The 15,247-nt window shown below is 51.3% G+C and overlaps 3 long non-coding RNA genes across 3 annotated transcripts; all 3 read right to left on the bottom strand.

Annotated features, from left to right (window-relative positions):
- Window positions 1-1,823: 1,823 nt before the first annotated feature.
- On the bottom strand, window positions 1,824-4,875 carry LOC147830484 (uncharacterized). The gene is made up of 3 exons (XR_015452980.1): window positions 4,787-4,875; window positions 3,061-3,900; window positions 1,824-2,025 (listed from the first exon to the last, which is right to left on the bottom strand). It is a non-coding gene; the product is annotated as an uncharacterized LOC147830484 (long non-coding RNA).
- Window positions 4,876-4,897: 22 nt separating this feature from the next.
- Window positions 4,898-7,993, bottom strand: LOC147830483 (uncharacterized). Its single transcript, XR_015452975.1, has 3 exons — window positions 7,905-7,993; window positions 6,179-7,018; window positions 4,898-5,143 (listed from the first exon to the last, which is right to left on the bottom strand). It is a non-coding gene; the product is annotated as an uncharacterized LOC147830483 (long non-coding RNA).
- A 66-nt stretch (window positions 7,994-8,059) lies between these two features.
- On the bottom strand, window positions 8,060-14,299 carry LOC147830482 (uncharacterized). Its single transcript, XR_015452971.1, has 5 exons — window positions 14,175-14,299; window positions 12,431-13,270; window positions 11,039-11,395; window positions 9,297-10,136; window positions 8,060-8,261 (listed from the first exon to the last, which is right to left on the bottom strand). It is a non-coding gene; the product is annotated as an uncharacterized LOC147830482 (long non-coding RNA).
- Between the last annotated feature and the right edge of the window lie 948 nt (window positions 14,300-15,247).

The following is a 15,247-nucleotide window of genomic DNA, read 5'->3' as shown; positions in this document are numbered from 1 at the left end:
AGTTACTGGCTGCTGCACTAAAAATGCACCCTTCTTTCCCTGACAGTCTCTCAGGGGCCTTCAGCTGCATTTTAGCCTCAGGAGCTCTAGTGCTCAGCTCAGAAGCTTTATGTTTCTTCTTCCTCATCTTAGCTGAAAGACACTTGGTGATAGCTGAGTTTTCCGGCACACAATTCTCATGAATGTCATCAGTGTCTTAGGCTTGGATGGCTTTGGGCTGATTGGACTGATCAAGATCATCCAAGGTCTGGCGCACCTGGGGAAGTGGAATGTCCTCTACCAGGGCCCCAATATCTGCCCAACCCGGGCTGGGCTCAATCCCCTTGTCAAGGGTCCCTGGGTCCTGGAGACTCGGGTGCCACTTTCCCAAGAGGGCATCTTCAGAACGAGGATTCTCAGGGATTGGATGCTCAGTGGAAGCCAGCAGCTCGGGAGAGTCAGGGGATGCTAAGGAGAGTAAAGTTAGGTCTTGGGTTCCTATAAAGATCTTCTGGGCATCCAGAGGCTCTAAGCTGTCACTTCTCATCTCATCCCAGTTCTCCTTCTCTGGTTGCTCCCAGCTTGAATCCAAGGCCAAGGAATGAGTGGAATTCTGCACTGGAGCTCCCACTGAAATGCCCCCAGACTCAGTTGGTGGGCTTCCCTCAAGCAACTGGGTACTTCTGGTGCTGCAGGACTCCGGGATTTCTGCAAGTTGTGACACACACCCTGCCTGGCTCAGGGCTTGCCATCCCACATGTGTCTCTGTCTCTGGGGAAATGTCCTTTACTGCAAATGAAACAAGGCAAAAGTCAGTCTTTCCTAAGGGAGTTGCACCCCGTTCACACCAGCACAGCCCTCAGGAGCCCACCAAGAGTCAGCAAGACCTTTCCAGTCTCTCTTCTTAAGGACCATGGACAGGACCTTGCTTTCTAGCTGGGAGGTAACGGTTCTTCCTGCTTATCACCTGATGTCTTTATTTCATGGCTTTCTTTTTAGGGCCTAGGATTGTTCTTATTCAAAGGAAACAAAGTGATTTTTAGGTCAGGATATATTTTGCTACCTTGGGAGAGTATTGTTTGGTGTGCACGAGGCCCTGTGCACTATATACCCTCTACACACACACACACACACACACACACACACACACGCGCGCACGCGCGCACGCACGCATGCACGCACGCACGCAGAAGTGCAAGTGCCCACATATGTGCACTCTCACAGATAGAGGTGTTCAGGTGCAGCTTCCTACTCCCAGGTACACTCAGTGCTCTCCTCTCTTGCTGGTATAAGAACATCTCTTGCCATGGACTAGGAGAGATAAGGTCATCCTTATGCAAAATGTCAGCAGGACAGGTACTGAGGCACATGCTTTGGATGGCATCTCTGAAATATAAGGTATTCCATCTTGCTGAAAATGAGGGAAATGAAACTGTCCTCACCACCTTAAACTGGGAAGTGTCTTCCCAAGGGACCACAGCAATAGAAGACCAAAGGGAATTGCTTATGGAGGGCTGCTAAAGGGAAACTCATCCTCAAGAGCTCTGAGAAGTGTGGCCTGCCTCAGTGGCCTCCTGGGCTGCTCTTGTGCAGCAGGGATGGCCACTACAGTGTTGTGCATTCCCTCCTTACAGAGTCTGGAAGCAGAGCCCATCTCAGGCCTGAAACTCTGCCTATCTCTATGCTTACCTGTGCTCAGCAGGAGATTCATCCCTCCTGCAGAGTGTTACCCCGATCCCTTTTGCCTCTGCTCTCAGGACCCATCTTGGAAACTCGCTTCCATGTTGGCTTGCACAGATCCAGGATAGCAGATCGCATTAGAAGCTGATATTAGGACATATTTGTGCTGAATCACCTTCAACACCTTTACTATCTCTGGCTGAGGGGCAGCTGCCCCACTGCCTGTATGTGACACAAACTCATAGGGCTGCAGTCCTCCAAGCTCTGCACATATCAGAGCCCCCGTTGCACTTTGATTGCAGTAGTAGTAGCCATGTCCTTGGTTCGGAGCATATGGTGATGGTATTGGCTGAGCCAGGCTGGCAGCTGTAGATGGATAAATGGGGATGATGGAATTAGCATGGGCAGGCAAAGAAGAGAAAGCAACTGTTGTGCTCTGGTTAGTGACAGTCACTGTAAATGTCTCAAATGGTGGATGCCTGCTTCCAGAGCCTGGCATGCCATCCCACTACCAAATAGCTGGATAGGACGCGACCAAAGAGGACAGCTGGCTCTGGCCAGCAGCCCCCGAAACCCTACTTTCACTACAGTGTTGGTAAATGTAGGAACTGGCCACGACTGCCTGGAAGTAGGTGACAGAACCTGAGGGCAGTAGCCATGTTGACCTGAGGGCGGGGGCACTTGTTGTTAAGGGAGCAGCCTTGCTCCTGACGGAAGGTGATAGCTCCAGAGGACTGGAGGTTCCCATGGATGGTGGGGTTTGGATCTTTTCTGTAGGAAGCAAGAAGACCATGAAAACATGGGTGAGACTGACAAATTCTCACTATATTTGAGCACCAACATTATCTATCCTGAAGTCCTTGCAATCGGGATGCCTGTGATACCAATATTTAGTGGGCGACCAGGAATTTCTTTCAGATGGTCCTTAAGAGCTGGAACAGTTTGGCACTCTTTCCCTGAGCTACCTGCCACCCACTTGGGTCACCGGAGATCCAATGAATCCCATCCATGTGTGCTCTGTGCACCCACAGAGCCTTCTCCCTACCCTGTGCTGCCCTTCGGCCTGCCTTCACACTGACTCATGACCCTGGGTGGTGGATTTGGAGCCTTTCAGACCGAGAAGGTCCTTGGAGAACTGCAACCTTATCAGTCATGGGTGGGGAGACTGAGACAGGAGAGGCCCGTTGACTTGTTCAAGCCCTCCCAAGGTGCACTACTGGGACTCGATTACAGAGCATGGCTTCCCTTTCTCAGGACTTTGTGTGCTGGGCACAGGCCAGAAACCAGCAGGAAAGGAACTTTTAACCTCCACATTTTTGCTACTCACTTGCTAGAAGACAGCATGACTCTTGCCACTGTTAACTTTGGTTCTCTTGGCCCTCCCTGTCCCATGGCCCCTACCTTGGTTGGTTCTGCCGGATGCCTTCATTGGAGACTTTCTTTAGGGCTTCTCAGCCGTGTCCACGGGAGCCCAGTTACTGGCTGCTGCACTAAAAATGCACCCTTCTTTCCCTGACAGTCTCTCAGGGGCCTTCAGCTGCATTTTAGCCTCAGGAGCTCTAGTGCTCAGCTCAGAAGCTTTATGTTTCTTCTTCCTCATCTTAGCTGAAAGACACTTGGTGATAGCTGAGTTTTCCGGCACACAATTCTCATGAATGTCATCAGTGTCTTAGGCTTGGATGGCTTTGGGCTGATTGGACTGATCAAGATCATCCAAGGTCTGGCGCACCTGGGGAAGTGGAATGTCCTCTACCAGGGCCCCAATATCTGCCCAACCCGGGCTGGGCTCAATCCCCTTGTCAAGGGTCCCTGGGTCCTGGAGACTCGGGTGCCACTTTCCCAAGAGGGCATCTTCAGAACGAGGATTCTCAGGGATTGGATGCTCAGTGGAAGCCAGCAGCTCGGGAGAGTCAGGGGATGCTAAGGAGAGTAAAGTTAGGTCTTGGGTTCCTATAAAGATCTTCTGGGCATCCAGAGGCTCTAAGCTGTCACTTCTCATCTCATCCCAGTTCTCCTTCTCTGGTTGCTCCCAGCTTGAATCCAAGGCCAAGGAATGAGTGGAATTCTGCACTGGAGCTCCCACTGAAATGCCCCCAGACTCAGTTGGTGGGCTTCCCTCAAGCAACTGGGTACTTCTGGTGCTGCAGGACTCCGGGATTTCTGCAAGTTGTGACACACACCCTGCCTGGCTCAGGGCTTGCCATCCCACATGTGTCTCTGTCTCTGGGGAAATGTCCTTTACTGCAAATGAAACAAGGCAAAAGTCAGTCTTTCCTAAGGGAGTTGCACCCCGTTCACACCAGCACAGCCCTCAGGAGCCCACCAAGAGTCAGCAAGACCTTTCCAGTCTCTCTTCTTAAGGACCATGGACAGGACCTTGCTTTCTAGCTGGGAGGTAACGGTTCTTCCTGCTTATCACCTGATGTCTTTATTTCATGGCTTTCTTTTTAGGGCCTAGGATTGTTCTTATTCAAAGGAAACAAAGTGATTTTTAGGTCAGGATATATTTTGCTACCTTGGGAGAGTATTGTTTGGTGTGCACGAGGCCCTGTGCACTATATACCCTCTACACACACACACACACACACGCGCGCACGCGCGCACGCACGCATGCACGCACGCACGCAGAAGTGCAAGTGCCCACATATGTGCACTCTCACAGATAGAGGTGTTCAGGTGCAGCTTCCTACTCCCAGGTACACTCAGTGCTCTCCTCTCTTGCTGGTATAAGAACATCTCTTGCCATGGACTAGGAGAGATAAGGTCATCCTTATGCAAAATGTCAGCAGGACAGGTACTGAGGCACATGCTTTGGATGGCATCTCTGAAATATAAGGTATTCCATCTTGCTGAAAATGAGGGAAATGAAACTGTCCTCACCACCTTAAACTGGGAAGTGTCTTCCCAAGGGACCACAGCAATAGAAGACCAAAGGGAATTGCTTATGGAGGGCTGCTAAAGGGGAACTCATCCTCAAGAGCTCTGAGAAGTGTGGCCTGCCTCAGTGGCCTCCTGGGCTGCTCTTGTGCAGCAGGGATGGCCACTACAGTGTCGTGCATTCCCTCCTTACAGAGTCTGGAAGCAGAGCCCATCTCAGGCCTGAAACTCTGCCTATCTCTATGCTTACCTGTGCTCAGCAGGAGATTCATCCCTCCTGCAGAGTGTTACCCCGATCCCTTTTGCCTCTGCTCTCAGGACCCATCTTGGAAACTCGCTTCCATGTTGGCTTGCACAGATCCAGGATAGCAGATCGCATTAGAAGCTGATATTAGGACATATTTGTGCTGAATCACCTTCAACACCTTTACTATCTCTGGCTGAGGGGCAGCTGCCCCACTGCCTGTATGTGACACAAACTCATAGGGCTGCAGTCCTCCAAGCTCTGCACATATCAGAGCCCCCGTTGCACTTTGATTGCAGTAGTAGTAGCCATGTCCTTGGTTCGGAGCATATGGTGATGGTATTGGCTGAGCCAGGCTGGCAGCTGTAGATGGATAAATGGGGATGATGGAATTAGCATGGGCAGGCAAAGAAGAGAAAGCAACTGTTGTGCTCTGGTTAGTGACAGTCACTGTAAATGTCTCAAATGGTGGATGCCTGCTTCCAGAGCCTGGCATGCCATCCCACTACCAAATAGCTGGATAGGACGCGACCAAAGAGGACAGCTGGCTCTGGCCAGCAGCCCCCGAAACCCTACTTTCACTACAGTGTTGGTAAATGTAGGAACTGGCCACGACTGCCTGGAAGTAGGTGACAGAACCTGAGGGCAGTAGCCATGTTGACCTGAGGGCGGGGGCACTTGTTGTTAAGGGAGCAGCCTTGCTCCTGACGGAAGGTGATAGCTCCAGAGGACTGGAGGTTCCCATGGATGGTGGGGTTTGGATCTTTTCTGTAGGAAGCAAGAAGACCATGAAAACATGGGTGAGACTGACAAATTCTCACTATATTTGAGCACCAACATTATCTATCCTGAAGTCCTTGCAATCGGGATGCCTGTGATACCAATATTTAGTGGGCGACCAGGAATTTCTTTCAGATGGTCCTTAAGAGCTGGAACAGTTTGGCACTCTTTCCCTGAGCTACCTGCCACCCACTTGGGTCACCGGAGATCCAATGAATCCCATCCATGTGTGCTCTGTGCACCCACAGAGCCTTCTCCCTACCCTGTGCTGCCCTTCGGCCTGCCTTCACACTGACTCATGACCCTGGGTGGTGGATTTGGAGCCTTTCAGACCGAGAAGGTCCTTGGAGAACTGCAACCTTATCAGTCATGGGTGGGGAGACTGAGACAGGAGAGGCCCGTTGACTTGTTCAAGCCCTCCCAAGGTGCACTACTGGGACTCGATTACAGAGCATGGCTTCCCTTTCTCAGGACTTTGTGTGCTGGGCACAGGCCAGAAACCAGCAGGAAAGGAACTTTTAACCTCCACATTTTTGCTACTCACTTGCTAGAAGACAGCATGACTCTTGCCACTGTTAACTTTGGTTCTCTTGGCCCTCCCTGTCCCATGGCCCCTACCTTGGTTGGTTCTGCCGGATGCCTTCATTGGAGACTTTCTTTAGGGCTTCTCAGCCGTGTCCACGGGAGCCCAGTTACTGGCTGCTGCACTAAAAATGCACCCTTCTTTCCCTGACAGTCTCTCAGGGGCCTTCAGCTGCATTTTAGCCTCAGGAGCTCTAGTGCTCAGCTCAGAAGCTTTATGTTTCTTCTTCCTCATCTTAGCTGAAAGACACTTGGTGATAGCTGAGTTTTCCGGCACACAATTCTCATGAATGTCATCAGTGTCTTAGGCTTGGATGGCTTTGGGCTGATTGGACTGATCAAGATCATCCAAGGTCTGGCGCACCTGGGGAAGTGGAATGTCCTCTACCAGGGCCCCAATATCTGCCCAACCCGGGCTGGGCTCAATCCCCTTGTCAAGGGTCCCTGGGTCCTGGAGACTCGGGTGCCACTTTCCCAAGAGGGCATCTTCAGAACGAGGATTCTCAGGGATTGGATGCTCAGTGGAAGCCAGCAGCTCGGGAGAGTCAGGGGATGCTAAGGAGAGTAAAGTTAGGTCTTGGGTTCCTATAAAGATCTTCTGGGCATCCAGAGGCTCTAAGCTGTCACTTCTCATCTCATCCCAGTTCTCCTTCTCTGGTTGCTCCCAGCTTGAATCCAAGGCCAAGGAATGAGTGGAATTCTGCACTGGAGCTCCCACTGAAATGCCCCCAGACTCAGTTGGTGGGCTTCCCTCAAGCAACTGGGTACTTCTGGTGCTGCAGGACTCCGGGATTTCTGCAAGTTGTGACACACACCCTGCCTGGCTCAGGGCTTGCCATCCCACATGTGTCTCTGTCTCTGGGGAAATGTCCTTTACTGCAAATGAAACAAGGCAAAAGTCAGTCTTTCCTAAGGGAGTTGCACCCCGTTCACACCAGCACAGCCCTCAGGAGCCCACCAAGAGTCAGCAAGACCTTTCCAGTCTCTCTTCTTAAGGACCATGGACAGGACCTTGCTTTCTAGCTGGGAGGTAACGGTTCTTCCTGCTTATCACCTGATGTCTTTATTTCATGGCTTTCTTTTTAGGGCCTAGGATTGTTCTTATTCAAAGGAAACAAAGTGATTTTTAGGTCAGGATATATTTTGCTACCTTGGGAGAGTATTGTTTGGTGTGCACGAGGCCCTGTGCACTATATACCCTCTACACACACACACACACACACGCGCGCACGCGCGCACGCACGCATGCACGCACGCACGCAGAAGTGCAAGTGCCCACATATGTGCACTCTCACAGATAGAGGTGTTCAGGTGCAGCTTCCTACTCCCAGGTACACTCAGTGCTCTCCTCTCTTGCTGGTATAAGAACATCTCTTGCCATGGACTAGGAGAGATAAGGTCATCCTTATGCAAAATGTCAGCAGGACAGGTACTGAGGCACATGCTTTGGATGGCATCTCTGAAATATAAGGTATTCCATCTTGCTGAAAATGAGGGAAATGAAACTGTCCTCACCACCTTAAACTGGGAAGTGTCTTCCCAAGGGACCACAGCAATAGAAGACCAAAGGGAATTGCTTATGGAGGGCTGCTAAAGGGGAACTCATCCTCAAGAGCTCTGAGAAGTGTGGCCTGCCTCAGTGGCCTCCTGGGCTGCTCTTGTGCAGCAGGGATGGCCACTACAGTGTTGTGCATTCCCTCCTTACAGAGTCTGGAAGCAGAGCCCATCTCAGGCCTGAAACTCTGCCTATCTCTATGCTTACCTGTGCTCAGCAGGAGATTCATCCCTCCTGCAGAGTGTTACCCCGATCCCTTTTGCCTCTGCTCTCAGGACCCATCTTGGAAACTCGCTTCCATGTTGGCTTGCACAGATCCAGGATAGCAGATCGCATTAGAAGCTGATATTAGGACATATTTGTGCTGAATCACCTTCAACACCTTTACTATCTCTGGCTGAGGGGCAGCTGCCCCACTGCCTGTATGTGACACAAACTCATAGGGCTGCAGTCCTCCAAGCTCTGCACATATCAGAGCCCCCGTTGCACTTTGATTGCAGTAGTAGTAGCCATGTCCTTGGTTCGGAGCATATGGTGATGGTATTGGCTGAGCCAGGCTGGCAGCTGTAGATGGATAAATGGGGATGATGGAATTAGCATGGGCAGGCAAAGAAGAGAAAGCAACTGTTGTGCTCTGGTTAGTGACAGTCACTGTAAATGTCTCAAATGGTGGATGCCTGCTTCCAGAGCCTGGCATGCCATCCCACTACCAAATAGCTGGATAGGACGCGACCAAAGAGGACAGCTGGCTCTGGCCAGCAGCCCCCGAAACCCTACTTTCACTACAGTGTTGGTAAATGTAGGAACTGGCCACGACTGCCTGGAAGTAGGTGACAGAACCTGAGGGCAGTAGCCATGTTGACCTGAGGGCGGGGGCACTTGTTGTTAAGGGAGCAGCCTTGCTCCTGACGGAAGGTGATAGCTCCAGAGGACTGGAGGTTCCCATGGATGGTGGGGTTTGGATCTTTTCTGTAGGAAGCAAGAAGACCATGAAAACATGGGTGAGACTGACAAATTCTCACTATATTTGAGCACCAACATTATCTATCCTGAAGTCCTTGCAATCGGGATGCCTGTGATACCAATATTTAGTGGGCGACCAGGAATTTCTTTCAGATGGTCCTTAAGAGCTGGAACAGTTTGGCACTCTTTCCCTGAGCTACCTGCCACCCACTTGGGTCACCGGAGATCCAATGAATCCCATCCATGTGTGCTCTGTGCACCCACAGAGCCTTCTCCCTACCCTGTGCTGCCCTTCGGCCTGCCTTCACACTGACTCATGACCCTGGGTGGTGGATTTGGAGCCTTTCAGACCGAGAAGGTCCTTGGAGAACTGCAACCTTATCAGTCATGGGTGGGGAGACTGAGACAGGAGAGGCCCGTTGACTTGTTCAAGCCCTCCCAAGGTGCACTACTGGGACTCGATTACAGAGCATGGCTTCCCTTTCTCAGGACTTTGTGTGCTGGGCACAGGCCAGAAACCAGCAGGAAAGGAACTTTTAACCTCCACATTTTTGCTACTCACTTGCTAGAAGACAGCATGACTCTTGCCACTGTTAACTTTGGTTCTCTTGGCCCTCCCTGTCCCATGGCCCCTACCTTGGTTGGTTCTGCCGGATGCCTTCATTGGAGACTTTCTTTAGGGCTTCTCAGCCGTGTCCACGGGAGCCCAGTTACTGGCTGCTGCACTAAAAATGCACCCTTCTTTCCCTGACAGTCTCTCAGGGGCCTTCAGCTGCATTTTAGCCTCAGGAGCTCTAGTGCTCAGCTCAGAAGCTTTATGTTTCTTCTTCCTCATCTTAGCTGAAAGACACTTGGTGATAGCTGAGTTTTCCGGCACACAATTCTCATGAATGTCATCAGTGTCTTAGGCTTGGATGGCTTTGGGCTGATTGGACTGATCAAGATCATCCAAGGTCTGGCGCACCTGGGGAAGTGGAATGTCCTCTACCAGGGCCCCAATATCTGCCCAACCCGGGCTGGGCTCAATCCCCTTGTCAAGGGTCCCTGGGTCCTGGAGACTCGGGTGCCACTTTCCCAAGAGGGCATCTTCAGAACGAGGATTCTCAGGGATTGGATGCTCAGTGGAAGCCAGCAGCTCGGGAGAGTCAGGGGATGCTAAGGAGAGTAAAGTTAGGTCTTGGGTTCCTATAAAGATCTTCTGGGCATCCAGAGGCTCTAAGCTGTCACTTCTCATCTCATCCCAGTTCTCCTTCTCTGGTTGCTCCCAGCTTGAATCCAAGGCCAAGGAATGAGTGGAATTCTGCACTGGAGCTCCCACTGAAATGCCCCCAGACTCAGTTGGTGGGCTTCCCTCAAGCAACTGGGTACTTCTGGTGCTGCAGGACTCCGGGATTTCTGCAAGTTGTGACACACACCCTGCCTGGCTCAGGGCTTGCCATCCCACATGTGTCTCTGTCTCTGGGGAAATGTCCTTTACTGCAAATGAAACAAGGCAAAAGTCAGTCTTTCCTAAGGGAGTTGCACCCCGTTCACACCAGCACAGCCCTCAGGAGCCCACCAAGAGTCAGCAAGACCTTTCCAGTCTCTCTTCTTAAGGACCATGGACAGGACCTTGCTTTCTAGCTGGGAGGTAACGGTTCTTCCTGCTTATCACCTGATGTCTTTATTTCATGGCTTTCTTTTTAGGGCCTAGGATTGTTCTTATTCAAAGGAAACAAAGTGATTTTTAGGTCAGGATATATTTTGCTACCTTGGGAGAGTATTGTTTGGTGTGCACGAGGCCCTGTGCACTATATACCCTCTACACACACACACACACACACACACACACACACACGCGCGCGCACGCGCGCACGCACGCATGCACGCATGCACGCAGAAGTGCAAGTGCCCACATATGTGCACTCTCACAGATAGAGGTGTTCAGGTGCAGCTTCCTACTCCCAGGTACACTCAGTGCTCTCCTCTCTTGCTGGTATAAGAACATCTCTTGCCATGGACTAGGAGAGATAAGGTCATCCTTATGCAAAATGTCAGCAGGACAGGTACTGAGGCACATGCTTTGGATGGCATCTCTGAAATATAAGGTATTCCATCTTGCTGAAAATGAGGGAAATGAAACTGTCCTCACCACCTTAAACTGGGAAGTGTCTTCCCAAGGGACCACAGCAATAGAAGACCAAAGGGAATTGCTTATGGAGGGCTGCTAAAGGGGAACTCATCCTCAAGAGCTCTGAGAAGTGTGGCCTGCCTCAGTGGCCTCCTGGGCTGCTCTTGTGCAGCAGGGATGGCCACTACAGTGTCGTGCATTCCCTCCTTACAGAGTCTGGAAGCAGAGCCCATCTCAGGCCTGAAACTCTGCCTATCTCTATGCTTACCTGTGCTCAGCAGGAGATTCATCCCTCCTGCAGAGTGTTACCCCGATCCCTTTTGCTTCTGCTCTCAGGACCCATCTTGGAAACTCGCTTCCATGTTGGCTTGCACAGATCCAGGATAGCAGATCGCATTAGAAGCTGATGTTAGGACATATTTGTGCTGAATCACCTTCAACACCTTTACTATCTCTGGCTGAGGGGCAGCTGCCCCACTGCCTGTATGTGACACAAACTCATAGGGCTGCAGTCCTCCAAGCTCTGCACATATCAGAGCCCCCGTTGCACTTTGATTGCAGTAGTAGTAGCCATGTCCTTGGTTCGGAGCATATGGTGATGGTATTGGCTGAGCCAGGCTGGCAGCTGTAGATGGATAAATGGGGATGATGGAATTAGCATGGGCAGGCAAAGAAGAGAAAGCAACTGTTGTGCTCTGGTTAGTGACAGTCACTGTAAATGTCTCAAATGGTGGATGCCTGCTTCCAGAGCCTGGCATGCCATCCCACTACCAAATAGCTGGATAGGACGCGACCAAAGAGGACAGCTGGCTCTGGCCAGCAGCCCCCGAAACCCTACTTTCACTACAGTGTTGGTAAATGTAGGAACTGGCCACGACTGCCTGGAAGTAGGTGACAGAACCTGAGGGCAGTAGCCATGTTGACCTGAGGGCGGGGGCACTTGTTGTTAAGGGAGCAGCCTTGCTCCTGACGGAAGGTGATAGCTCCAGAGGACTGGAGGTTCCCATGGATGGTGGGATTTGGATCTTTTCTGTAGGAAGCAAGAAGACCATGAAAACATGGGTGAGACTGACAAATTCTCACTATATTTGAGCACCAACATTATCTATCCTGAAGTCCTTGCAATCGGGATGCCTGTGATACCAATATTTAGTGGGCGACCAGGAATTTCTTTCAGATGGTCCTTAAGAGCTGGAACAGTTTGGCACTCTTTCCCTGAGCTACCTGCCACCCACTTGGGTCACCGGAGATCCAATGAATCCCATCCATGTGTGCTCTGTGCACCCACAGAGCCTTCTCCCTACCCTGTGCTGCCCTTCGGCCTGCCTTCACACTGACTCATGACCCTGGGTGGTGGATTTGGAGCCTTTCAGACCGAGAAGGTCCTTGGAGAACTGCAACCTTATCAGTCATGGGTGGGGAGACTGAGACAGGAGAGGCCCGTTGACTTGTTCAAGCCCTCCCAAGGTGCACTACTGGGACTCGATTACAGAGCATGGCTTCCCTTTCTCAGGACTTTGTGTGCTGGGCACAGGCCAGAAACCAGCAGGAAAGGAACTTTTAACCTCCACATTTTTGCTACTCACTTGCTAGAAGACAGCATGACTCTTGCCACTGTTAACTTTGGTTCTCTTGGCCCTCCCTGTCCCATGGCCCCTACCTTGGTTGGTTCTGCCGGATGCCTTCATTGGAGACTTTCTTTAGGGCTTCTCAGCCGTGTCCACGGGAGCCCAGTTACTGGCTGCTGCACTAAAAATGCACCCTTCTTTCCCTGACAGTCTCTCAGGGGCCTTCAGCTGCATTTTAGCCTCAGGAGCTCTAGTGCTCAGCTCAGAAGCTTTATGTTTCTTCTTCCTCATCTTAGCTGAAAGACACTTGGTGATAGCTGAGTTTTCCGGCACACAATTCTCATGAATGTCATCAGTGTCTTAGGCTTGGATGGCTTTGGGCTGATTGGACTGATCAAGATCATCCAAGGTCTGGCGCACCTGGGGAAGTGGAATGTCCTCTACCAGGGCCCCAATATCTGCCCAACCCGGGCTGGGCTCAATCCCCTTGTCAAGGGTCCCTGGGTCCTGGAGACTCGGGTGCCACTTTCCCAAGAGGGCATCTTCAGAACGAGGATTCTCAGGGATTGGATGCTCAGTGGAAGCCAGCAGCTCGGGAGAGTCAGGGGATGCTAAGGAGAGTAAAGTTAGGTCTTGGGTTCCTATAAAGATCTTCTGGGCATCCAGAGGCTCTAAGCTGTCACTTCTCATCTCATCCCAGTTCTCCTTCTCTGGTTGCTCCCAGCTTGAATCCAAGGCCAAGGAATGAGTGGAATTCTGCACTGGAGCTCCCACTGAAATGCCCCCAGACTCAGTTGGTGGGCTTCCCTCAAGCAACTGGGTACTTCTGGTGCTGCAGGACTCCGGGATTTCTGCAAGTTGTGACACACACCCTGCCTGGCTCAGGGCTTGCCATCCCACATGTGTCTCTGTCTCTGGGGAAATGTCCTTTACTGCAAATGAAACAAGGCAAAAGTCAGTCTTTCCTAAGGGAGTTGCACCCCGTTCACACCAGCACAGCCCTCAGGAGCCCACCAAGAGTCAGCAAGACCTTTCCAGTCTCTCTTCTTAAGGACCATGGACAGGACCTTGCTTTCTAGCTGGGAGGTAACGGTTCTTCCTGCTTATCACCTGATGTCTTTATTTCATGGCTTTCTTTTTAGGGCCTAGGATTGTTCTTATTCAAAGGAAACAAAGTGATTTTTAGGTCAGGATATATTTTGCTACCTTGGGAGAGTATTGTTTGGTGTGCACGAGGCCCTGTGCACTATATACCCTCTACACACACACACACACACACACACACACACACACACACGCGCGCACGCGCGCACGCACGCATGCACGCACGCACGCAGAAGTGCAAGTGCCCACATATGTGCACTCTCACAGATAGAGGTGTTCAGGTGCAGCTTCCTACTCCCAGGTACACTCAGTGCTCTCCTCTCTTGCTGGTATAAGAACATCTCTTGCCATGGACTAGGAGAGATAAGGTCATCCTTATGCAAAATGTCAGCAGGACAGGTACTGAGGCACATGCTTTGGATGGCATCTCTGAAATATAAGGTATTCCATCTTGCTGAAAATGAGGGAAATGAAACTGTCCTCACCACCTTAAACTGGGAAGTGTCTTCCCAAGGGACCACAGCAATAGAAGACCAAAGGGAATTGCTTATGGAGGGCTGCTAAAGGGAAACTCATCCTCAAGAGCTCTGAGAAGTGTGGCCTGCCTCAGTGGCCTCCTGGGCTGCTCTTGTGCAGCAGGGATGGCCACTACAGTGTCGTGCATTCCCTCCTTACAGAGTCTGGAAGCAGAGCCCATCTCAGGCCTGAAACTCTGCCTATCTCTATGCTTACCTGTGCTCAGCAGGAGATTCATCCCTCCTGCAGAGTGTTACCCCGATCCCTTTTGCTTCTGCTCTCAGGACCCATCTTGGAAACTCGCTTCCATGTTGGCTTGCACAGATCCAGGATAGCAGATCGCATTAGAAGCTGATATTAGGACATATTTGTGCTGAATCACCTTCAACACCTTTACTATCTCTGGCTGAGGGGCAGCTGCCCCACTGCCTGTATGTGACACAAACTCATAGGGCTGCAGTCCTCCAAGCTCTGCACATATCAGAGCCCCCGTTGCACTTTGATTGCAGTAGTAGTAGCCATGTCCTTGGTTCGGAGCATATGGTGATGGTATTGGCTGAGCCAGGCTGGCAGCTGTAGATGGATAAATGGGGATGATGGAATTAGCATGGGCAGGCAAAGAAGAGAAAGCAACTGTTGTGCTCTGGTTAGTGACAGTCACTGTAAATGTCTCAAATGGTGGATGCCTGCTTCCAGAGCCTGGCATGCCATCCCACTACCAAATACCTGGATAGGACGCGACCAAAGAGGACAGCTGGCTCTGGCCAGCAGCCCCCGAAACCCTACTTTCACTACAGTGTTGGTAAATGTAGGAACTGGCCACGACTGCCTGGAAGTAGGTGACAGAACCTGAGGGCAGTAGCCATGTTGACCTGAGGGCGGGGGCACTTGTTGTTAAGGGAGCAGCCTTGCTCATGACGGAAGGTGATAGCTCCAGAGGACTGGAGGTTCCCATGGATGGTGGGATTTGGATCTTTTCTGTAGGAAGCAAGAAGACCATGAAAACATGGGTGAGACTGACAAATTCTCACTATATTTGAGCACCAACATTATCTATCCTGAAGTCCTTGCAATCGGGATGCCTGTGATACCAATATTTAGTGGGCGACCAGGAATTTCTTTCAGATGGTCCTTAAGAGCTGGAACAGTTTGGCACTCTTTCCCTGAGCTACCTGCCACCCACTTGGGTCACCGGAGATCCAATGAATCCCATCCATGTGTGCTCTGTGCACCCACAGAGCCTTCTCCCTACCCTGTGCTGCCCTTCGGCCTGCCTTCACACTGACTCA

Source organism: Heterocephalus glaber, unplaced genomic scaffold (assembly GCF_053883595.1).
Source record: "Heterocephalus glaber isolate CG9 unplaced genomic scaffold, H.glaber_assembly_v1.0 deba00000122, whole genome shotgun sequence".
NCBI classification, from domain to species: domain Eukaryota; kingdom Metazoa; phylum Chordata; class Mammalia; order Rodentia; family Bathyergidae; genus Heterocephalus; species Heterocephalus glaber.
The sequence above is the reverse complement of the archived record's forward strand: the minus strand, read 5'-3'. Positions and strand labels throughout refer to the sequence as shown.